Below are 25,000 nucleotides of genomic sequence, written 5' to 3' on the forward strand. Positions count from 1 at the left end.
CTGGTGGACAGGGCAGCCCGCTGAGTGATGGCTGTTCCTTATTGGCACTTATTGACCAGAGGCAAAGCCCTCCTACCGTGTGTCACATCTCAACTAAACGGATTACAGACAAATCAACCGGGGCTCATTGTCCTCCTGGCCTAACTGCCCCAGTCAAACCCTTAACACGGCCAACTAGCTCCGACGTGACACTGCGCGACCGCAGCTCCAACCAGAGCTATCCATCAAATAGCCGCTAGGGGTGTAACGATACAGTAACTGCTTTAATTTCAACATTCAAAGTATATTGATATGTAAACAGCAACATATTGTATCGTTTGACTTTGTATCGTATTGTATGGTTTTGCAATCCAAGTAATCGGTATCGAATCGTTTTGCAATGCAAATAATTGATTGAAAGGATACTAAGTACTTGTGCATTGTATCAAGCAATTTTCGATACATTTGTGCAATCTCTGTGTTCATGTCAAGGTGTGGGTTTGTCCATATGTGTTCAAATACAATGTCCAAGTATTTGCCAGAGAATTACTGTGTTTACTTGGTAAATGGTAAATGGTGCATTTATTGCGACCGTAAGGTCGCAGTTTAGTATCAAAACCTCCACCGGCCGTCCGTCACGTCCGTCACGTCCGTCACGTCACACGTCACACGTCACACCTTTGCCCTGCTCATATCTGGGCTCGTTTTTGTATTGTATGACATCACGCCACATCATCGGCTGATGACTGTGTGATGTCATCATATCTCCATATATGGAGACATAAGCTGCTCATGCCCAAATATGGGCTGGTGAGGTCAGACTTAGTGTGATGCGTAGGTTATCTCCATATATGGAGATTCAACTTCAATGAGTAACCATGGCAAATCACACCGTACACAAATGACCCTTATATAAGACCGGCATTATCTACCGACAGCTGCTATAAGCCAACCCTGGCGATAAGGTCTGAGCCGAAGAAATGCTTCTTTCCTGGCAAGAATTGCCCCTTTATACTGTAGGGCTCGTTTGTGTATTGTATGACATCACGCCACATCATCGGCTGAGGACTGTGTGATGTCATCATATCTCCATATATGGAGACATAAGTTGCTCATGCCCAAATATGGGCTGGTGAGGTCAGCCTTAGTGTGATGCGTAGGTTATCTCCATATATGGAGATTCAACTTCAATGAGTAACCATGGCAAATCACACCGTACACAAATGACCCTTATATAAGACCGGCATTATCTACCGACAGCTGCTATAAGCCAACCCTGGCGATAAGGTCTGAGTCGAAGAAATGCTTCTTTCCTGGCAAGAATTGCCCCTTTATACTGTAGGGCTCGTTTGTGTATTGTATGACATCACGCCACATCATCGGCTGAGGACTGTGTGATGTCATCATATCTCCATATATGGATACATAAGTTGCTCATGCCCAAATATGGGCTGGTGAGGTCAGACTTAGTGTGATGCGTAGGTTATCTCCATATATGGAGATTCAACTTCAATGAGTAACCATGGCAAACTGTCAACTGCCCGTATGTCTTGATAATTGGTAAAACAAACTTTTGGCCTATTTGTGGAGATAAGCGACCAACGGTCGCTTATCTCCCGATTAGGGAGTCTTACTGGTATAGCACCTTTATTCAAGGCGCTTTACAGAGATTACATTCACACACATTCATACACCGATGGCGGAGGAAACCATGCAAGGCACCAACCTGCTCACTGGGAGCAACAAGGGGTTCAGAGTCTTGCTCAAAAGACTCTTCGACACTAACTCTGGGGGAGCCCAGGATCGAACTGGGAACCCTTCGGGAACCCTCCGTGTTCTAATGACGGTTTCTCTACCACTGCCGCCCGATTACTGAAAAACTGCACTATCCACACGTTTCACACATATTTAATTTCTTTGCCAAATACAGTAGTTACTGTATCGATATTAAATTATTGAATCGTATCGTATTGCCATGACGAATGAACCAATATCGTCCATGTATCGTATCGTCAACCACGTATTGTGATGCGTATCGTATCGCTGTTAAAAAGAATCGTTACACCCCTAATCACCGCTGATCAAAAGGTAGCATCTCGTCACTGTCAGGCAGAAACCTCGTATCTCCAAGTTTCAAATGTAAACGTTTTTTTGGCAAGTAAAGCCGGTTTTGGACATACAAGGTTTCCACCCGACAACGACGAGCTGTTGGCGGCTGAAGAGCATGTTGTGACAAAGCAAGCAACGCTAAAACAGTCAGCAGCCGCTAATCTAAAACCAAAAGAGATATTCACAAGGAGATTTCTGTGGAAACCACTGTGATCCGCACTCCAGGCATGGCTCCTTATTTCCACTGCTACCCATGTCGGTAAAATTAGATCAGCAATAATACTCCACAGGACCCAACGGTTTAAAACTGTCATCTGTTCTGTTTTAATTACATCCTATTTCTCTTTGCCCGTCATCACATTAGCGCCTGCAGTGGGGACTGCTGCTAATGGCCCCAACTTAATGATGATTACAGACAATATCGGTTTCAGATTTTTGTAAACAACTGCCGCCCGGCCTCGTGGATGAATTACAGAGAACCCGGATAAATCAATACGCTGGATAGTGAGCTACTGTCATAACTACCGCACCAGGTTTTATTTTTAAAGACTTGGGGTTATTCTACTTGACTTTGAAAAAGAATTGGCTTATGTTGACAAGGCCCTTGGGGAGAAAGGATATTCTACCCGCAGGAGGGCCACTTGTAGCACTGCTGGGCTAAGGATCATGGTTGTCAGCGGGCCTCCATTACCGGCTTCCTCCACACATCCCCCAAAAGCTGGATAACACTGGGGTGCGTAATGGGAATATATAGGCACCATGGGGACCATCTTATCTGGTGTTAAGCATGCCCTTGGGGGAGTAGAGAGGCAAAGACTTTCGGGTTTACTTTGTCACTCTTCCCTTTCTCTGTCGTAACCCCCCGAACCCGCCCCAACCCCCCTTCTCTCTTTCGCTGGCTTTCTCAAAACCTTTGTCGAGAGATTATGGGTTTTTTACAAAGGCACACCCTGTTTTCCGCAGCCCCTCAACCCCCCGTCGGACCAACATGGGGGGTTAAGACTGGAGGACAGAGGGGGAGACCTCACCACAAAAAGATGTGAATTACGGAGGTTCTCCATGTATGCCCACTTATGTGCCCCCCCATTTGCCCTGCTCAGAAACAGACAGAGCGTTATTCAACGACAATGATTTTCCCACTAGGGCGCAGTGCCAAAGCCTTATAGCTGATTTGTGAAGTTTAAAGTAAAAAAAATCACACCAGTGTGAACTGAGCAGCGGTGTCCATTCATTTCAAGGCTATGCGTGTGTGTGTGTGTGTGTGTGTGTGTGTGTGCGTGCGTGCGTGCGTGCGTGCGTGCATGCATGTACATTTCAAGGCTGCTCAACTGTGCCTCTGCTCACCCAGCGGTATTGCAGGCCAGGGTCAGGCTACATACAGACACACGCACGCATAGACCCATACACACATACACACATACACACATACACACATACACACACGGTCACACTAGGAGACGGTGTGACTGACCACCGCAAAAAAAAAAGGGGGCGGAAGAGAGCATTTTGTGTTTATTTTTTTAATTTTTAAGTCCCCTTTTTCCTTTAATTCAAAAGGTCCATACACAAGGATCCTCCAAGGTGTATACAGTGGACCAGTGTTACAATAGTCTTTGGTTGCGCGCCCTCACTGCCCCATATCTTTTCTAAGCAGGGGTCTCGCCTCTCAAAACCCCCAAGTTCACACCTCGCCAAGTTACGCTTTAGTGTCACAACAGGATGTTTTAACAAAGAAACAAGCCTATAAGCATATCAATAGACCTGTATAGTAGGTGTTGAGCGATGTTCGCCCGACGTCTCTAGATAAGCGACCCCCCCAAACATTGAATCACTATTGCACCACTGCAGTGGACAGAATGAAAACCCGGATGAACTGCAGGTGAAACCGCAGCAGCAGTGTGTTTAAACCGCATCGAGTCAACAAACGAGGCCCACATCCATCTGTGCTGTGAGTACAGGCTGTCTCCTCCTGCACGGGTCCATATCCATCTCCCTCTCTGCCCCCACCTCGGGACGGATGCCCAGCCAGTCCATCTGTCTGCCTTTGACCTGTGCTCGGGACCGCGGGGGGAGCCTAAGTGGCCTAGGAAAGCGGCCTTTGGCACCGTGCCCACTCGTTAATGACAGCCGGGCAGCCTAACAGCTCTGGATGTCTCTCTGTGGCGCTATAGTATTGATATTGTGTAAGGTTGCATTGAGCGAGGCAGCCTTTTAATGAAGGCTCAGATTGATCAGGCTAGCAGAGTTTCTCCCTCTGCTCCAAATGATACTTATAGACAGAGTTTAGCGGTCCCTGTGGAGACGGCCAATGATCAATGGCAGCGACTGGGAGGAAGAGTGACACCTGCAGTGGCACGTGCGCGCGCACACACACGCACACACACACTAAACTTAACTAAACTAAAGAATGACAAAATAAAGGCTATACATAATGTTAGTGAATCTTCAACATTGCTGGTCATCAAATGGTGACGGAGCATAATGATAATAAAAACCTGTTTAACTGCCAACCCTAAAATCTTAATATTGCTATTAAAGCCTAGACAAAACAGAGATGACAGAGAAAGTGCTGCATTTACAAAAAAGTCAAGTTAGGAAACTAATCTAAAACTTTAATCAAGGTTACAACTGAGAATTTGTCCTGAAGCCTGCGTTTAGACAAACATATACGCACGCACGCACGCACGCGCACACACACACACACACACACACACACACACACACACACACACACACACACACACACACACACACACACACACACACACACACACACACACACACGCACACACACACACACACACACACACACACACACACACACACACACACACACACACACACACACAGCACAGCACAACACAACACAACAGGGAAAATGAAGTAGATTTAAGTACTGTTGTTTCTCCATGTAGTGCTGGCTACTGAACTATAGCAGCATTAATTTGTCTACTGGAGAGGCAAACAAATAAGGTAGAATCACAGACACCGTATAGATTAGAATGACACAATACGTCTGTCATGCTAATCAGAGTGAGAGACATTGAGAGAGAAGCAGAAAAAGAGAGAGGGAGAGAGAGAGACACCTTAAAGGAGTAGTTCACCCCAAAATGACTTTTTTTCTATTGATTACTCATGCCATGGACACTTGAGTTTATCATATTCCAAACAAAAAACAAACAAAAATTCCAGACAAAAATTATATTATAGTAAATTTACCCCCATTGATTCCGGATTGGGACGCAAATGCATTTGGGTCCCCCATCCGGAATCAATGGGGGTATATTTAGTGTAATGAAATAATTATTGTTTAGGAATGTGACTAAATATACGATTGAACTCAAGTCTCCATGGCATGAGTAATCAATTAAAAAAAAGGCATTTTGGGTGTACTACTTGTTAACCTCTCTCTCCCTCTCATGTCCTCCACCCCCACCCACCTGCCTCCCATACCACAGTAACCACAGTCTCATGTCAAGGTCAAGGCACAGGGGGCTGGAACTGCACTCTCTCCTATTTAGCTCTCCATTAGGCCCCTGTCAGGGAGGAAGCCGGCTGTCAGCCCCCCTGCGGCTGTGATCCTGACCCTACCTCCTTAAGCCCCCCCCCCCCCTCCCCCAGCCTCTGGGATGAACGGTAGAGAATGAGAGTGACGGGAGATGGTGTCTGACTCCTCTCACCCCGCTTTTGCACATACTATTTGTGACGGAAGGTAGGGCTGTCACAATTATTACGTAATCGTCTAATCTCAATTATTTGACATAATCGCAATTATTTGTCATAATCGTCATAATCGTTTCCATGTTGAAAAATGTTCATATATATTTTTTAAAGTAAACAATAGTGGAAATAGCAGATCTACTTTGAGCTTGCAGATCGGCTATTTCCACTATCAATGTTATTTTTTAAGTAGTAAGTTGTCAAATATGTCAGTAATTTCTTTGTGTATTTAGGTTATGTGTCATATCTGCCATGTGCATCTCCATCTTCAAAGCCTAAAAGCCAAACAGAAATGTAATTATCAACGACAAAAACACAATTAAATCGTTAATCGCAATTATTTGAGTGACAATTAATCGTCATGTAAAATGTCATATCGTGGCAGCCCTAATGTCAAGTTGTATAAGTCACACCAGAAGGCAACGTGTGACAAAAAGATAAAACATTGATTTGCACGAGGACAACATTATGCACCCAAGATGATGCATATTTGCGACGGGAAGGCCTGGTCAGAGTCTGACCAATCCATCAGCACTCGGACTAACCGCGATAGCATAATGCATAAATTATTGCTAAATACAAATATAGGCGTAAGTGTAAAGTGTACAATCTATCAGCAGAATATTAACACGTCGCCATCGTCCATGAATAGATTAATTTTCTCTATCCTGCGCCTCCATTAAACATGAATTAGCGGAGCTTTGATAAAGTTCATCACCCCTGCGTTGTAATTAGTGCTGTGTCAGAGGACGGAGATTAAGGCCCCTCCCCCCTTTTCGCTAATAGAGTAATTACCACGCTGGCAGCCATCTCGCCCTACCCTGCCCCCAACCTCCACAACCATCCTCAACCGCAACGCCCCGCCCCTCTTTATTGGACCCCTCTCAGCATCGCACCATTCATTCTGCTCAGACAGACCATAAAGCATGGGGACGGGACAGGAGATATACCCAGCCATTCATCCGTGGTGTAAGGGGGGGAGGGGGCGAGGGATTATAGGTGCCTATAACCTTTTACCGCGAATCACATAGGAGCGAAAAGGTCAATCAGATTCATGAGGAAAAGCGTCGCAGATGGATGTCCGCCGGTAATGAACGGCGTGGTGTAGCTGCCGTGTGCCAAGAACCGCTGTTGCACTCTCCAACATGTGGAGTGGATGAGCACTAAAAATAAATGGTGGAGGGAGAAGCCAATTCAATGTGCTCATAAAACAGACAGTAAATTCATAGGATAAGTAGGCAGAGGGACAGGGATATATATCGGCTTGGTTTAGAGAGCGGGACAGAGGGACACCGGTTTAACGTTTTACTATTGAGAGCATTTCAATGGATGATCCCGTCAAAACAACACCAAGAGATGTACTGATAATACTGGGATAGGGACGGGACGATATGCCATATTATCGTTTATCGTGATAAAAAACACTCACTATAATCGTATCGTGGAGATTTAATTTATCGTGAAATGATCCTCCATCGTGCACTAGGATCAATTCACCTTTTATTTGCATATCCGGTACCACTTAAAATGTCATAATCGTGACAGCCCTACACGCACACGCACACGCACACGCACACACACACTCACACACACACACAGACACACACACACACACACACACACACGCACACACACGCACGCACACAAAAGACAGCTTCCCAGTAAGATGATGGGAGCTGGAAGGAACAGAGAATAAGCTGTTCCTGCGTCTGCACCAGGAAGCCTGCATGGTTGGAATATTGAGGGGGCATCTCTGTGTGTGGCAGGTTGGCCCACTCACAGGGGGCTTTATTGGGGTGCCATCCCGAGCAGCGGGCAGCATGCCCGATGTTGACAAAGCCTGGTATCGCCTGCTGTCAGCCCATTCTGTGCGCGCCCGGCGGAAAGAATCAATTAAGCCCAGCTCACAACAGAGCACTTTAATATTTGACTTTTAATCAGTGAGCAGAAGGCAGACAGGGACACATGGAAGAGTGGAGCGGGGAGTGGGCCCAAAGCTTTCCATCTTATTGATGTGGAAAATGAGGGCTGAGGAAAGAAACGTCGCAGCAGGCCAGTACAGAGCACACTCTGGGGATATAAACTGCCAGAAGTCTCTCAGAGAGAAAACAGGTCCTTTTTGTCAATCACAAGCCATTGAAGCAACCGTCCGTGACTTATGTCAATGAATTAAACGTAATTGTAACCTACCTGTATGGTATAGTTAATACAATATGACTAGCACATCTTCTGTGGTTGAAGGTGGTCTACCTCTAGGCAGATGCAACACCCTGTTTATTGTAGTCATCATCGCAAAAGACATAAAACTCACAGATTGTAGCTTTAAAGGAGTAGTTCACCCCCAAAATGTTTTTTTTTCTCTATTGATTAGTCACACCATGGAGACTCAATAATATGTCTTTGTATTTGTCAAGACAAAAAAATATTATAGTAAATTTGCCCCCATTGATTCTGGATGGGGAGTTGGGGACCCAAATACAAGGCCCTGGATGTGGACCCAAATGTATTATGTGAGAATCAATGGGGGTAGATTTACTTGACGCTTGAACCTAAATGGACCCCCATTGATTCTGGCCTTATTGGGGTCCCCATCCAGGTCCATGCATTAGGGTCCCCATCCAGGACCCTAATGCATAATCTATAATCATTTTTTTTTTGTCTTAGGAATGCGACAAATACAAAGAAATATTATTGAACTCAAGTCTCCATGGTGTGACTAATCAATAGAAAAAAGTCATATTGGGGGTGAACTACTCCTTTAAGAGGAACCTTATGCAACCAGCTGCAACAAATCAGTGAGAAACCTCACGTTTCTTCTGTGCTGACACAATCAGGGCTCTGTGTGGAAGGGACAGCGGTCTAGAGGAGGAAATATAATCTGGGATGTTCGTGCGTGCCTGCTGAACCTAGCCTTTGAAGAGATTATCTTGAACATTAACTGTTCATTGCTTTATTTGTACTCATAAGATATAAGTGTCATAAGGTAAGATGGATTTGTGTGCTGAAAATAGCAGATCTAAAAGCTCCCAATGCATTATGATGATATGCATTGTGAGCTTATAGATCTGCTATTTTCGGTGGGTGACTCTGCTGTTTGATTGATTGATTGAAGACTTTATTAGAAGTTTGCATAGGAAAAGGTACAGTTTCATGACAGTACAGTTCACTGGTACAAGGTCAACTAAAAGGAGGCCCTAGTAGGGGACTGCCCATAAGTCCTACATCTCATTAGTCCTACACCTCATTAGTCCTAATTTGGTTAGGGTAAGCTTTTAGAGTTAGGTTTAGGCATAGTTTTACTGAGGTTAGAGTTAGGGTTTGGGTTAGGTTTAGGCATAGTTTTACTGAGGCATAAAGGCATAGTATTTTCACCAGGTTAACATTCACCAGATTCGGACTAATAGGATGTAGGAACAATGAAATGTCGGACCAATGCCATGGCACCTCCCGGTAAGCTTTTCGGCTTATTTACACAGGAAACCTGCACAAGTGTAAAGCTTATCCAAGGACTGCCAAAGGCTCCTTCTGCTATAGCGTGAGGAGGATGGAGTGTGGGGGAAGCGAACACACTGTATTTTTGTGGAGATCAGGCCTCAAACAGAATAGTGCATCACTCAACTGTCTTCTCCTGCCACCATCACACAGACATGAGAGAATACCTCTCCGGTGCTTCATCTGAAAACCTTCTTTCCATATGTGGCAAGCCACATTACTATCACTTCTTCAAATGCAACTGTAAACTATACCGGGGCATTGTTAAGCACCGTTCTACCTGATGGTTAATCTAAGAGGAAAGCTGATTATGGCTCCACAGGCTGATGTTTTCTGTCAGTGATTCCGTGCCAGGCAGCTGTGCAGATAATATGGCTCCACATCTGCTGAGTGTTGCTGCTGCTCCAGTCCAACTGTTCTCACAGGATGAAACAAATCACATCACAACACCGCAAACACGCCGCCTTCTCACTGGTCAGTGGCCAACAGCGCCACAGAAACACTATCCAGCCATGGTTTACCCAGCCTACATGTGCACAAAGATATCGTCGCTGTCGGGTGAAAACCTTGTATGTCCAAAACCGTTGGTTTTTGCATTTATCACTGTAAAAATAATTTAAACTATTGAAAACAGCCGATCTACAAGCACACAACGCCTCGCTGTGTGCTGGTAGATCGGCTGTTTTCACTACTTTTGTGCAACGTCCTTGTATGATGAAGCAGGGCTTTACTTTGCAAAAGAACGTACAAATTTGAAACTTGGAGATACGAGGTTTCCACCCGACAACAACAATATATTTCCCCCCTTCTTCTCCCACACTGAGTGTCACTGTGCTAACCCCTACAGTTGGTCTGTGGGAGTGTGTACAGTAGATGAGCATGTGTCTCCTACGACACACATAGCCAGCTGCTTCTTTTCACCTGACGGCGAGGAGTTTCAAGGCGGATGTAACGCATGCTGAAGAACACCTTATTATTAAGCAGAGCGTGCGCTCAAGTAGTAGCCAATAGCCATACATGGCCTACTTGTGCACAGGACGCAAGTTGGCACCTCGACAGAGTGTAGTTCTAGTTTACTCTAGCAGTAGCTGGCACCATGAATCATGAAAGCATGTCCATCAAACCCATCTTCCTTGGTCCGTTCCTATTTATTCCAGTCTCTCTCGTCCTGGACAGATGAGCAGAACATCTGCTGTTTTCAAACCTGGACCCAGAAGGACACCAACAACCTCACAGCTCACTTTGATCATGCCTTCCATCCGTGCAACAACAACCTCTCTCTTTCCTGACAAACAGAAAATGCAAATCTCAGGGAACCACAGTAAGGTGATATGACCATGAGTTACAGAAAGGCGATATGGACACAGTATGTGAATTGCCTCAGACAGTCAGGAATCTATTCCCTGCGGTAAATACAGCTACAGTGTTGACTGTGGAGTTTCTTTCCCCATCTCCCGTGAGGTCTGTGGGATCCATAGTAATAGGAACACTAACTAGAGTCTGAGTAGTAACTACAGGCCACTAGAAAGCACCGCTGAACAATGGGTTGTTACACAACCCATAAAAAGGCCATATGATGCACATGCTGTGACAAAGATGAAATACACAAACACACACGCACGCATAAATGCACACAAACACAAAGACTCCCTATTCTGGAGCGACCGTCACGTTGCATACACAAACTTTAGAAAGCAATCGTAGCCAATGAGGATGGAATATGGGAAATGGGACAGATCCATGTTGATGACATGACTTTAGAGATACTGTGTACCACCACTTTGCGTGATTTTAGGCCAGAATCTGTAGAAGCAGTGTCCAAAAATCTGCCTGATGGTGATTTGTGAAGGGCCATGTGAGAAATCAGGGGTGGAGGTTGTGATTTGCCAGCCAAGGAGTGTGTGCGCAAAGTTTGGCATGGATAGGGGCAAGTGGCGGAGATAAGAGTAGGGCAAAAGTGTGACGTGACGTGACGTGACGTGACGTGACGTGACGTGACGTGACATGACGGACAGACTGAAGGAGGGACAGCCGATGGAGCTTTTCATAGTAACTTGCGCCCTGACTGTCGCAATAAATGCACAAACTAATGCATAACACCCACTTGAATGTGCACAGTGACAGTGCAATCTGCACACGTCAAGTAAACTGAGAGAGAGGTTAGAAAGCTAATTGAATTCCTGGTGTGTAAGAGATAGCCTTACCTTCCTTTCAACACGGGCCTTTTCTGAACGTCTCTTCTCCTTCAGCCTCCGGGCACCAAGTTCTGGAATCAAACACAAAGTCCAGGGAAGGTGAGAAATATACTGCAGTGTGTATGTGTGAGGTCACGCAAAACATGTCGCTCCAACCCAGGGGTCTTCAACGTTTTCAGGCCAATTAAGGACCCCAATTAGTTGAGAGAGAGAGAGATGAAGCAGGGACCCTTTTTCAACAACCTTTTCATAGATTCCATATAGTTTCATCATTTGACAGCACAATCATCAGTGTATTTTGGATTCATGTCAATTTGTGTTTTCAGATATTTAACCACTTGAGCCGTCATTACCTAATAAAATGGACCTTTTACTCTGTACTTTTCCCCTCTCTACACCAAAGCTCTTTGCCAAAAATAGCCGATCTACAGTGAGCTTGTAGATTGGCTATTTTTGGCTAAAGTTTGAATATGGACACTAGGGTTCAAGTGGTTAATATAAAAAAGGAGGAAAAAAAGTTTCTATCTCACAAAGATTTGGAGGACCCCCTGTAGTAACTCTGAGGACCCCCTAGGGGTCCCAGACCCCCTGTTGAAGACCCCTGCTCTAACCAGTTCAGACTACGTATCATAACGCGCACACTCCGTTCATAGCTGGTCCATTTTGTCTTTTTGAGAGAGGGTTTTGTGAGTCATATATGTCAATTCTGGCTCATCCCCAGCAGATGCGAGTGTGCATTGTCTCTGTCCTCGGTGACAGATGCCACACGGCTCTCTGAGTCCCACTTAGCAGATGCCATTCCCAGGCACAACTCCTCCTTCGCAGATGCCCAGAGGGTTGATGACACACAGGGGCGTCACAAGGGGTAGGAAAGTGGGACTGAGTTACCAGGGCCCAAGGTGGAGGGGCCCTATAGTAACTTTAGCTATTGAAAAATAGCAGATATACAAGCTCACAGCGCGGCACAGAGTGCCGCGCTGCGAGCTTGTAGATCTGCTATTTTTGAAAAGTCGTAAAAATGTGCGCAAATCTTTGAATATGTATTTTTTAAGCGAACATTTGTAACTCAAAATTTGCTTCCGGGGAGGGGTCCCTGGAACTAAATGTTTTGAGATGGGGGTCTATCTGTGGCCAAATACATATCATCTTGGGGGTCCTTCACATGAAAACGTTTGAGCACCACTGACATAGAAACATAAGTTTCTTGCACACATTTTCACAATTTTTTCAAAAATAGCAGATCTACAAGCTCGCAGCGCGGCACTCGGTGCCGCGCTGTGAGCTTGTATATCTGCTATTTTTCAATAGTTAACATTCATGGGGGGCCCGCAGTGAATCCTTGTACCCAGGGCCCAGAATTTGGTGTGACGCCCCTGATGACACATCTGCTTTAGAGGGGGGAAAAAAAACACTATGAAGAACACTATGATATGCACAATAAACAACTCTAATACAGGGTGACATAGAACACGAGTTAATATCATACCCGTCTGGAGCCAGCTACAAGAACAGCAAACCGTTTTTGACTTTTACAACGAGGCAGCGGTCTGGGTGGGTGGTTTCATTAGAGCTGTGCCAGAAAATAGTTGGTTATAGGAGAAAAAAAAAAACGTATCTTCTCTAAAATAATTACCTCTCATGTACCGGATTTTTAAAAAAGACGTAAAGATAATCAGTTTGCTGGCTGTTAAGCTGTGTTGGTGCTGTCTGTGTTTTGTCAGGCAAGGCGAGTAAATGCCCGTCCAGGAGACGAGGTGTCAGGGGGAGCTGGGAGACATGAAAATAGTCGTTCTCGGCTGCCTCGTTCCGTCAAGACGCTGTCTAAATGCTGCCTCTCTCTCTGCGCCTGAGACGGCCGGGGGTGTCGTGCCAAATTCTGGGCCCTGGGTACAAGGATTCACTGCGGGCCGGGCCCCCCATGAATGTTCTTCATAGGGGGAGGGGGTTTAACCCATTTAGACTGGGAACAACGCATTATTTTGTGCTTTAACTATTGAAAAATAGCAGATAATATACAAGCTCACAAGCGAGCTTGTTGATCTGCTATTTTTTTGAAAAATCGTGAAAGTCTTTGAATATTTCAAATCCTTCTAAGGTTTTTTTGAAAAACCTATGTTTCTATGTCAGTGGTGCTCAAACTTTTTCATGTGAAGGACCCCCAAAATGTATTTGGCCACGGACCCCCATCTCAAAAGTTTAGTTCCAGGGACCCCACAGAAGCAAAATTAGTTACAAATGTTCGCTTAAAAAAACAAAACATATATTCAAAGATTTGCACACATTTTCACGACTTTTCAAAAATAGCAGATCTACAAGCTTGCAGCGCGGCTTAAAGCATAAAATAATTAAGGCCCCCTCCACCTTGGGCCCTAGTAACTCAGTCCCACTCCCCCCCTTGTGACGCCCCTGTTGAGACGGCCTCTTGTTGTGATGTCTCTGCGATGACGAGACCTTGTTCCACGACGTCTGTTTGTGAAGACGCATTGACAGGACCGAAGCTGTTTGATTGGTTTGTTGTGATTGGACGGGTGTCAGTGGCCTAAACTCGTAGCCCTCGGAACCGAGCCAAACCAAACTCGACAGCTCCATGACCGCGTGTTGCAACACTGAACCTGGTCCACTGGCTTCAATCTCCCTCTGACGGTGCGCCGCTAACATTTCAAAACCTCTCTTTGGTGAAACCTTATCCTTGGGGGTTGCACCACAAAGCCCTATCAGCGAGGTCTCCTGGTAGTAATGCATGCACAAACTTGAACACATACACCCATGCAGTATATACAGTACTAGCTACAGTACACCCAATCAGGGTATAGGGATGGGACGATAAGAAAATTCCATATCACGATTATTGTGACAAAAGAAATCGCAATTTACGATATTATCACGATAATCAAAATCCATTATCCTGGGGCGGACCATTTGCCAAAAAATACCCGATCTAGCTTGTAGATCGGCTATTTTTTGGTAAAGACATTTGATAGAGAGTGAAAAAAGACTCTATCAAGTACGTATATTATAAGTACCTTTTACCAATTATAGAGGGTTTAAGTGGTGATATGCAGCTCGACAAATAAAAGGTGAATTGATCCATGTGCATGACGGAGGACGATATCACGATAAATGACATCACCACGATACGATTATCGTGAGTGTTTTTTTATCACGATAAACGATAATATCGCTTATCGTCCCATCCCATCCCTATCAGGGTACAGTATAGTCTATAAAGTGTACTGTATGTGTTTATTTGTGCATCAGGTCTTTGATATTCTAAGAATATGCTGGAATACTTTATAAGCCCACATGCAGCACTCTGCCAGGGCATGTCTCCAACCCCAGCTGCTTTCTCCCACCACCAGCTCTGCCAGCTACTCATGGGCATCAAAGAGAGGCGAGGCCAGGCACCTGTGCCTGTCTATCTCTATCTCCCCGTCCATCTGGAGTGCAAGCGATAAGGGCTCTGTCAAGGCATGCTTTGCACTTTGGAGCATTTTCCTACCCAGCTTAATGCAGAGCGGAGATACAAGTTGGACGTAGGGCTGTCACAATTATTACATAATCGTCTATTTGACATAATCGCGATTATTTTTCATAATCGTCATAATCGTTTCCATGTTGAAAAATGTTCCTATATTTTTTGGGGGAAAAAAATAGTGAAAATAGCAGATCTACAAGCTCACAACGCGCCACGGTGCGACGCTTTGTGAGCTTGTAGATCGGCTATTTCCACTATCAATGTTTTTTTCAAGTATAAAGTTGTCAAATGTGTCAGTAATTTCTTTGTATATCTAGGTTATGTGTCATATCTGCCATGTGCAACTTCAAAGCCTAAAAGCCAAACAGAAATGTAATTGTCAATGACAAAAACACAATTAAATCATTATTCGCAATTATTTGAGAGAAAATTAATCCTCATGTAAAATGTCATAATCGTGACAGCCCTAGTTGGACGCCACAAACAAAGAGAACGATCGAGAAGGCCGGTCAGCTGTGCACGCAGCGACCCTACAAAAAACGAGCCAAAGCACGACATCCATGTAAAAAGGATCTCACTTTGGCCAACAATGATATCCAAACAAAACTGTACTGCTCGGCAGACACCAGAGGCTCCGAACAACAAACGTGATTTATTTTCCTATTCTCCTGCTAATATAAAAGGACTGACAGCTTTAATATAAATAAGCGGAAAGGAAGGCAGGATGAAGGGAGAGAGAATGGAACGAGCGGTGGGCGACGAGGCGACGTGACAAGCGTGGCACGGAGAGAAAATGCGACACCTGGCCTTGTCCTTGATGTGGATAAAAGGATGATACATCAAAAAGTGACAGGCTAAAGAGACGGTTATTACCCCAACGAAGGGAGAGAGGATGAAGAACAAGGGGAAAGTGACTATTTTTAGTCATATCGAGTGAAAAAAATACCAGCCCGGCGTTCAATTATCATTCCCTGCCATAAAGTACCTCTCTGTTCATCCAAAATCATATTTTATTCATTAAAGCAGACTCCCATTCTTAACATAATGAAGCCACATTTCTAAGTGCGTTTTTTTATGTGTCGTCGCAGTTCAATCATCAAAATGCCTTGTTTAACAATCGGCTGCAATCGGCTGGCAGTTCCAGACTCTTTTGAGTGTGATGAAATGGAATGAGCTGCCCGTCTCTCTCTCTCTCTCTCCCTCTCTCCAGGCCTGATCCTGATGAAGTTTGACCATGGGGCTAAATGAGCAGGAGCCCCGGGCCATGTTTTCTGTGATTGGCCGTGTTCTCCCTCTTGGCCCACAGACTGATTGATTTCAGCGGTGCCGGAGCTCCAGTCCTGGCTCTATTGATCTCTCATCCTCAGCCCTGTCTCGTCCCCAATTAAGAGTTCACTAAGCCGCTCTACGACGGACGTGCTGCTAATGAACGCGGCCTTTTGCTGCCAAACGTCTTCCGCGTTCAATTGGCTGTACACTTTCACTATCACGCTTTTCCAGTAGTGTAAAGTAACTAAGTACATTTACTTAAAGGGGTACTGTCACCTAAAGGGGTACAGTCACTTTAAAAAGTCATCTTATGAGTTAATATTTTCATGTCGTCATTGTGGGAATGCACAATTATAAGCCAATCAAATGAATTGACTGTACTTAGACTACTTACTGTCTTATGTACTTACGATGTACTTACGATTACGCCGAGACTGTACTTACGGTCAGCTGTTGTTGGGGGGCGAGGGGCAGATTACACTGTGACATGAGTTTCAGACTATTTCAGACCGTTTTCAGAGAGACCACGTGACCTACTGTATCATCATACTATTATAATTTTGGGCGTGTCAGCGGGCCTTTAAGTACTGTACTTAAGTACAGTTTTGAGTTATTTGTACTTTACTTGAGTAGTTCCAGTTTTCAGTACTTTTACTTCTACTCCACTACATCTCAGAGGCAAATATTGTACTTTTACTCCATTAGAATTATCTGAAAACTTTAGGTACTAGTTACTTTGCAGATATAAATGATTATATTATAAAACATACATTAATCCACTTTACCCTATTTTATACCTAGGCTATTTGAAAATAGCTGATCTACATGCATGCTGTAGCGCTGTGAGCTTGTAGATCTGCTATTTTCAAACATTTTTTGTACTTTTACTTTTGGTAATTTAACTACATTTTGATGCAAACACTTTTGTACTTTTACTTAATTACATTCTGAATTCCGGACTTTTACTTGTAAGGGTGCCCTCACACCAAAGTAACTATGAGAGTGGAATCAGCGTTTCACCAATGCATTTCAATGAGAGTGAAGAGGTTTCATGCCAGCAGAGGATTTCTGCAAAAAACGCTCCCTTCTCATTGAAATGCATTGGCGGAACGCGGATTCCACTCCCATAGGTATTTTGGTGTGAGGGCACCCTAACAGAGTAGTTCTACATTGCAGTATTGATACTTTTACTTAAGTACACCATTTGAGTACTTTTTCCACCACTGACCCTTTCACACTTTATTTTTTCAGAGTTTCCTGAACCTGTCCCCTGCCGCACCTCCTCCTCCTCGGTTATTGCTTGAATCTGGTCAGACAATAGGAAGCATATCGATCCGGTGAGGAGGGGTGGCACAGCCTTTCAGGGCTGTGTGGGTGGAGTAGGGTATTAAAAGTGTAACGAGTCGTGGCCTAACAAATGATTCCCACAGTTCATTAAATAGCTTTTAAACACAGCACGGGCAAACCCAAGTCCAAATCTCTTTACATTGCTGGGAGCGAATGGCTTCACCACCAGCCCTCAGAACCTTGAGGATTAGCGCTAATGCAGCTACCTTGGATGTATAAAATCAGACAGTCTGGGGGATGTGTCTGGCTTTCGGTTAGGACAGATCAAAGGATTCATTAGATCAGAATTAGATGAAACGGGGAGAGTTCACAGAGAAGCCCCGAAAGAAGCCAAAACAGAGATAATATGTGTGTGAGAGATGGAGCTGAGAAAGTAACAAATACACGCCTACAAAAGAACTAGAGTACACTTTTATACCTACTCTGTCTGTCCATTGCCCTCTATTGATCTATCAATCTCAGCCTGGGTGGTTGGGAGTAGGGGTGGGACGATATGACTATTGTGACAAAAGAAATGTCGATTTACGATATTGTCGCGATAATCAAAATCCCATTATCACAGGGCGGAACATTTGCCAAAAAATAGCCGATCGGCTATTTTTTGGCAAAGACATTTGATAGTGTGAAAAAAGACTGTATCAAGTATGTATATTAAACACAGTAACCAATTATAGAGGGTTTAAGTGGTACCGGATATGCAGCTCGGCAAATAAAAGGTGAATTGATCCCAGTGCATGACAGAGGACGATTTCACGACACATTAAATCTCCACGATACGATTAGTGTTTTGTATCACGATAAACGATAATATCACTTATCGTCCCATCCCTAGTTGGGAGGGTGGCGCATTGCCAAAAATGGCCAAGTCACAAGTTGCTGATCCCCTATAATGCAACCACCCTTAAACCACAATCCCTTCTGCTTTGGTGTAGCGAGAAAATCCAATTTCAGAGATCTGTAATTCCATAAACCTTATTAAGCACCACAATGGTTGCAAAACACCCCGAGGGGTTAGGAGAAGGGAAGAGAGCTTGAAGTTATGACCACACTTAACAGCCAGGGCAAGAAAACACATAGGCCTACAGGAGGACAGATTAACAAAGAGTCAGAATTAGGCAAAGCTGGGGAAATAAAAAATAGAATCCGTCTCCCCTGCAATGCATTCATTCTGGCACATCATGCACTGCTTCTATGCCAATATCACTAGATGTAGATGTAGAATCATGACGTGAGCAATGTTCCAACCAGTGGTGTAAAGTAACTACCGGTATGTAGTACAGTAAGTATCTTGTTTGAATTCTATGTTTTAACTTATTCTTTGTTTATTATTATAGGTGAGAACCTTGCATAAGCCCTATATGGGCTTCCTTTCTCGCCTGCACTCATTTCTATGCATTTTAATGATGTTAACCTTGTATTGTTTTTTATAAGTACATTTACTTAAGTACTGTACTTAAGTGCACTTTTGAGGTATTTGTAATTTACTTGAGTATTTCCAATTATTTATACTTGTAGTTCTACTCCACTACATCTAGGATCCAAATCTTGTACTTTTACTTCACTACATTTATTTGAAAACTTTAGCTACAAGTTACTTTGCAGATATAAATATTATAAAACATACATGAACCACTTTAGCCCTATTTTATTTCTTGGCTATGCGTTGTGAGCTTGTAGATCAGCTATTTTCAAACATTTAAGTACATTTTGATGCCAATACTTTGGTACTTTTACTCAAATAACATGTTAATTCCAGACTTCTACTTGTAACAGAGTATTTCTACATTGCAGTATTGATACTTTTACTTAAGTAGAAAACGTGAGTACTTTTTCCCACCACTGGCTCCAAGATCCAGAGAGTCCATTTTCACTTTCAAAACTTGCCAGTCTCTATCGACGTTTCAAGCTGGCGACATTCTGCAGACAACTGCAAGTGTCTCATCTCAATCTCAGATATCTAATCGATCCGTCTTATCTGGGGATCAGGTAAATGAGTCTCAATTTTCTTGATTTTTCCACACCTCTTTCCTGTCCTTATTCTTAGTTTCTCTGCGTCTTTCAAAAGCCTCTACGGGATAAAGTTGCCAGAAGGCTTTCTACTGTAAAATGGACACATTTGGTTGGCAACTTTACTAGGCATGCTACAGTGCTACTGTGTTTACACAGCAGCTACCAAGTTACACAGAATATGATTACTATCTGGCTAGAGTGTTTGGCAGTTCATTCAGAACTAGGGAATGGACGATATAAACATTATATCACGATAATTGTGACCAAAGAAATCGTGATTTACGATATCATCACGATAATCAAAATATCCCAAATTATCCTGGGGCTGAACATTTGCCAAAAAATACGCTTTGGTAGAGAGAGTGAAAAAAAGACTGTATCAAGTGCGTATACTACAAGTACGTTTAAGTGGCACCATTTACCAAGGGTTTAAGTGGTACCGGATATGCAGCTCGACAAAAAAGGTGAATTGAGCCCTGTGCATGACGGAGGATGATTTCACGATAAATTAGAACTCCATGATACGATTATCGTGAGTGTTTTTTTATCACGATAACCCATAATATCGCTTATCGTCCCATCCCTATTCAGAACTTGTTGTTGAAAAAGATGCAGCAGGTTTTATTCTGGGATTTGGCCTTGTGTGTTGACCATATGGTCCGGTTTCTTTTTGTGGACTTCTTGACAACATCTACAATGTTGCTGTCCTGTCCTGTGCCATACCAGGTCCTAGTCTCCCATCAGTGCATCCTGTACTCATTTAATCACAGCATCGATGGGCCACTTAGCAATGCTGTTATCTGAGAGCTCTCATTGATTGTTTGCCCGGGACCAGGAGAGCAGGGTGTGTCTGTTTATTTGTTTTTGCTCTGCTAATGGATACCTTTACCAGGGGGCACACCTTACCGAGAGCACAGCCAATAATGGGCGGTGGGACACTATTGATTAATCAATTAGAAAATGCAACAGATTCAGGCGGAAAAATAAACAAAACAAAAACACAATCGTCTTAGTTTTTGTCGTCGCCAGATGCTGCAAACACTTCTCTAAACCAGTGGTTCTCAACCTGTGGGTCGGGACCCCCAGATGATTAACTTAATGTGAAACACTGTTTTCTCACTCAACAGTAAACAAACCAACATACATTTTAAGTGTATAGAGGGTATATGCATGTTTCTAAAGTGACAATTTAAGGACTTTTTAATACCTCTAAAATGACAAATTAAACATTGGCCAAATTGTCAAATATTAGAGGCAAAAATTGTGAAAATAGATAATCTACATGCTCACAACGCCTCGCAACGCAAAGGTTGAGAACCACTGCTCTAAACCCACACAATTATTCGAGAGGAAACCTAAGAGAAAAAGAGAGTGAGATTTCGTCCAGGTTTCAACACCTCTCTATTAGTGCTCTTAGCAAACCCGCAGCTAATTCTATCATAAATAATTCACCTCCTCCATGACGCAAGAGGCCAGCGATAACCGCCGGGATCAGAAGAGGGGGAGAAATGATTTGAGAAAGAGGCGGCCGGGATTTAATACAAACACAGAGAGCTATCTGGACCTGTGTGACATCTCTGGGTGTTTGATAGGGGGCTGGTGAGAAGGGCCCTCCAGTCGCTATCCCTCCTGGGAGATAGATAGTGCAGTGAAGCCTGCGCGCGCTGGCCAGCAGGGTATAATTACATTCCCTTGTGGGGCCACCTCCACTGCAGCAGCTCAGTTGTGTAGATGGGAGAAGAGATTGAAATCTGATTGCTCTTGTGCACAGCGGGGGTGAACGGGGGTCTGCACACATGGGCATTTTGGGAACGGATACGTGCACGACTGCACGCGCACGCACACACACACACACACACACACACAGATATGAACTGAAAGTGTGCAGACATGATACGGGAAAATATAAAAGCATAAACACAGGATCGGACGTGTGCACCCTATAGCAGTCACCATTAATATTACATAATCGTCTAATTGCAATGATTTGACATAAATGCAATTACTTTGTGATAATCCTCATAATCATTTACATGTTGAAACATGTTTATATGTTCAAACATTTAAAAAAAATAGTGGAAATAGCAGATCTACAAGCTTGTAGATTGGCTATTTCCACTATCAGTGTTCTTTTTAAAGTGTAAATAGTTGTCAAATATGTCCTTCATTTCTTTGTATATTTAGGTTATGCGTCATATCTGCCGTGTGCAACTTCAAAGCCTAAAAGCCGAACAGAAATGTAATTATCAACGACAAAAACACAATGTCGCCACGTAAAATGTCATAATCGTGGCACAGCCCTGGCACATGATGATACGGGAAAAAAGAAAAGCCTAAACACAGGCTCGGACATGTGCACCCCCCCCCCCTCCTCCCATACCCATACCCATACCCAAACCCCCACACACACACACACACACACACACACACACACACACACACACACACACACACACACACACACACACAAAACTATTTATGGCACTCCTTTTTCTCTCAATTCTCCTAAAGACCTTGCCATGTTCCCTCGTTCCCCGCTGTTGAGACAGGGGGCACCTGAGAGGTCTTAACAAAGAGCCCTCATGCCTCTCCAGCGCTAGTAGCTGAGTGCAGCATCGCTGCCGAGATTTACACACTGATCTCCCGGTGCCTCTTCATCACAGCGCCTATTAACAGCCAGCTCATACATACAGATGAACCGGGAGAGGCTCTGCAGGAGAAATATGTGAGCAGACAACTCTACTGCATGGCAACTACTTGCAATGTATTTTAAAACAGCCCAGTGCTTGTGTGTGTGTGTGTGTGTGTGTGTGTGTGTGTGTGTGGACTATAAACCATGGATTGACATCTAGACCTACTGCACATACAGTATGAAACAGAGCTGCTACCTTTAAATGCATTTTGAGAAAGAAATAATGCTGTTATTCGTTCCAAAAGCTTTATACCCTGTATATATATAAAATGTCACAATGCGACATAGCTCTGTTTTCACAATGCTGTACCCCCTCCCAATGTATATATGTTCCCCATTTTCAACTGTTTTTATTTTATTTGTGACACTTGCTTTGGCAATGTAAACGTATGTTTTCTCATGCCAATAAAGCTCCTTTGAATTGAATTGAAATTGTGTGTGTGTGCATGTGTGCGTGTGTGTGCGCACACGTGACTGCGAATAAATACAACAGTGTGAGTGCAAAAGATTAAATAGAGCGACAGTGGAGAGAAGGTGGAAGGATGGATAGGCGTGCTGTCTAAAGCCCCTTAAATCTATACCCAGTGTAGCCCCCTAAAACAGATTGGCTCAGAGCTTGCGGTAAAGGCGAGCTGTCCCAGGTGCCTGCAGCACCCCAAGCCACCCCTCCAACGCAAAACCCCAAGAAGAAGTGGTCCAGCCAGCAGCTGTCACCTTGGCTTGCTTGTCACTGATATCTGTCACCTGTCTTCCAATAAGGTGTCCCCGCGGCCAGCGATGTGGCCCCCGTGTCTGTCAATATGACTTCCTCTGGAGCCCCTGGGGACAGGGCTGGACGGGGGGGATACATGCAGGGGTGTCGCACCAAATTCTGGGCCCTGGGCACAAGGATTCACTCACATTTTATGCACTAACTATTGAAAAATAGCAGATCTACAAGCTTGTAGATCTGCTATTTTTTTTAAATAGTGAAAACTTGTCTTTGAATATTTCAAATCCTTCTGTTTCTATGCCAGTGGTGCTCAAACTTTTTCATGTGAAGGACCCCCAAAATGATATGTATTTGGCCACGGACACCCATCTCAAGCAGAGTTCCAGGGACCTCCCAGAAGCAAAATTTGAGTTACAAATATTCGCGTAAAAAGATACATACCGGTATATTCAAAGATTTGCACACATTTGAGTGCCGCGCTGCGAGCTTGTTACGCTATTTTTCAATAGCTAAAGTATAATATAATTAAGGCCCCTCCACCTTGGGCCCTAGTAACTCAGTCCCACTCCCCCCCCCCCCCCCCCCTTGTGACGCCCCTGCATACATGGCCTCAGCCTCCCATCAGCTGGTTTGAGACAACAGGCTCAGCCAGCGTTGAGACATTAGCATACAATACATATTCATGGTGGCGTCTGGGCTTCAATTGCATCAATTCAAAACCCCGCCATCCTTACCGCCGGCATTATCCCTCCGCCCTCGGAGCTGCTGCATGTTTTTCCAGCCATTTTCTTCTTCTTTTAAAACGAACAACAACGCCGTCCACCGTCGCCCACCTCCCCACCTCCCCTGTCTGAGCTGGGAGTCCCACATGTCCTCTTATGTATTCACACCACACAGCTAACAGCCAGCAACACCAACAGGTCTCAAGGTCGTCAGCTCACTGCTGAGTGTGTGTGTGTGTGTGTGTGTGTGTGTGTGTGTGTGTGTGTGTGTGTGTGTGTGTGTGTGTGTGTGTGTGTGTGTGTGTGTGCATGTGCATGTGAATGTGAATGCATATAAATGCACCATTTACCATTTACCATGTGCATGTACTTTATGCGTAAAACATAAATCTGGATAAGGGTGCGGTGGCGGGTATGCATGTGTGCACATAATGTGCCTGCTCACAAATGTGCATAATTTGACCGTAAACAAAATACTGCAATGTGCACAATCGGGTGTGTACAAATACAGTTATTACTGTTGTTAGTGTTACACTGCATAGCCAATTGGGTGTATAAAAATACAGTTATTACTGTTATACTGCATAGCCAGATATGCAACTGTGCGCAAGTGTCATTGTCTCAAATAGCATTAGTCATAGAGTTACAGTTTATACGTTGCAGCAGCAGTTACACGTAGTTGCCGTTTCTACCGCAGTAGCCATACTGTCCATGTAACAAATTTATTGAGCAGTAGTTACAGCTGATCCATGATGTGTACCCTTAGACAAAACACCATTGCTGAAGAGACTAAACATGTTTCTTTTGCGTGTGTCGTGTGGTGACAGTGGCTGAATGGCCGGGGAATAGTTGTAGTAGTAGACCAAGCAAGAAGAGACTCTTCTTTGCTGGTCCACCACCAGAATCTCGCTGAGAAAAGAGGCCAGTTGATGTGGGGGTTATGAGCTTCCATTGCTGAGTGCAGCGGTTGCTAAATAATGAATGCTCAAAGCAGAGATCCGTAAGGCTCTGCTACTTCCATCCACCCATACCATACCTTCCGTCTTCATTCAATACCACCCTCCCGCCCGTACAGCCACAAACACCAGGGGGTTGACATATCCTGCCGCTCCCGATCATACATATTTCAGCCCACAGGTCAGTGGCCATGCCCTCCTCCACGTCATTGCACTTAACCACTGGCATTTGTTGACAACACAGCTTTTTGACCCATAAAGACATTGACAAAAGACTAGGGATGGGACAATAAGCAATATTATCGTTTGTTGTGATAAAAAA

The 25,000-nt window shown here is 44.2% G+C and overlaps 1 protein-coding gene across 5 annotated transcripts in view; it reads right to left on the reverse strand.

Moving 5' to 3' along the window:
- Nucleotides 1-25,000, reverse strand: part of LOC308286421 (extracellular sulfatase Sulf-2-like) — a gene marked incomplete at its 3' end in the record, with an annotated part of 72,802 nt that overhangs the window by 43,144 nt on the left and 4,658 nt on the right. For 4 of the 5 annotated variants that reach the window (XM_080727432.1, XM_080727428.1, XM_080727430.1 and 1 more), the window contains one exon: nucleotides 11,505-11,566. Of the gene's footprint in view, nucleotides 1-11,504; nucleotides 11,611-25,000 lie in introns of those variants that run through there. The other variant, XM_080727431.1, reaches the window with a different exon arrangement.

The sequence above is a fragment of the Nannobrachium achirus genome (assembly GCF_963921795.1).
Source record: "Nannobrachium achirus genome assembly, chromosome: 6".
Classification (NCBI taxonomy): Eukaryota; Metazoa; Chordata; class Actinopteri; order Myctophiformes; family Myctophidae; genus Nannobrachium; species Nannobrachium achirus.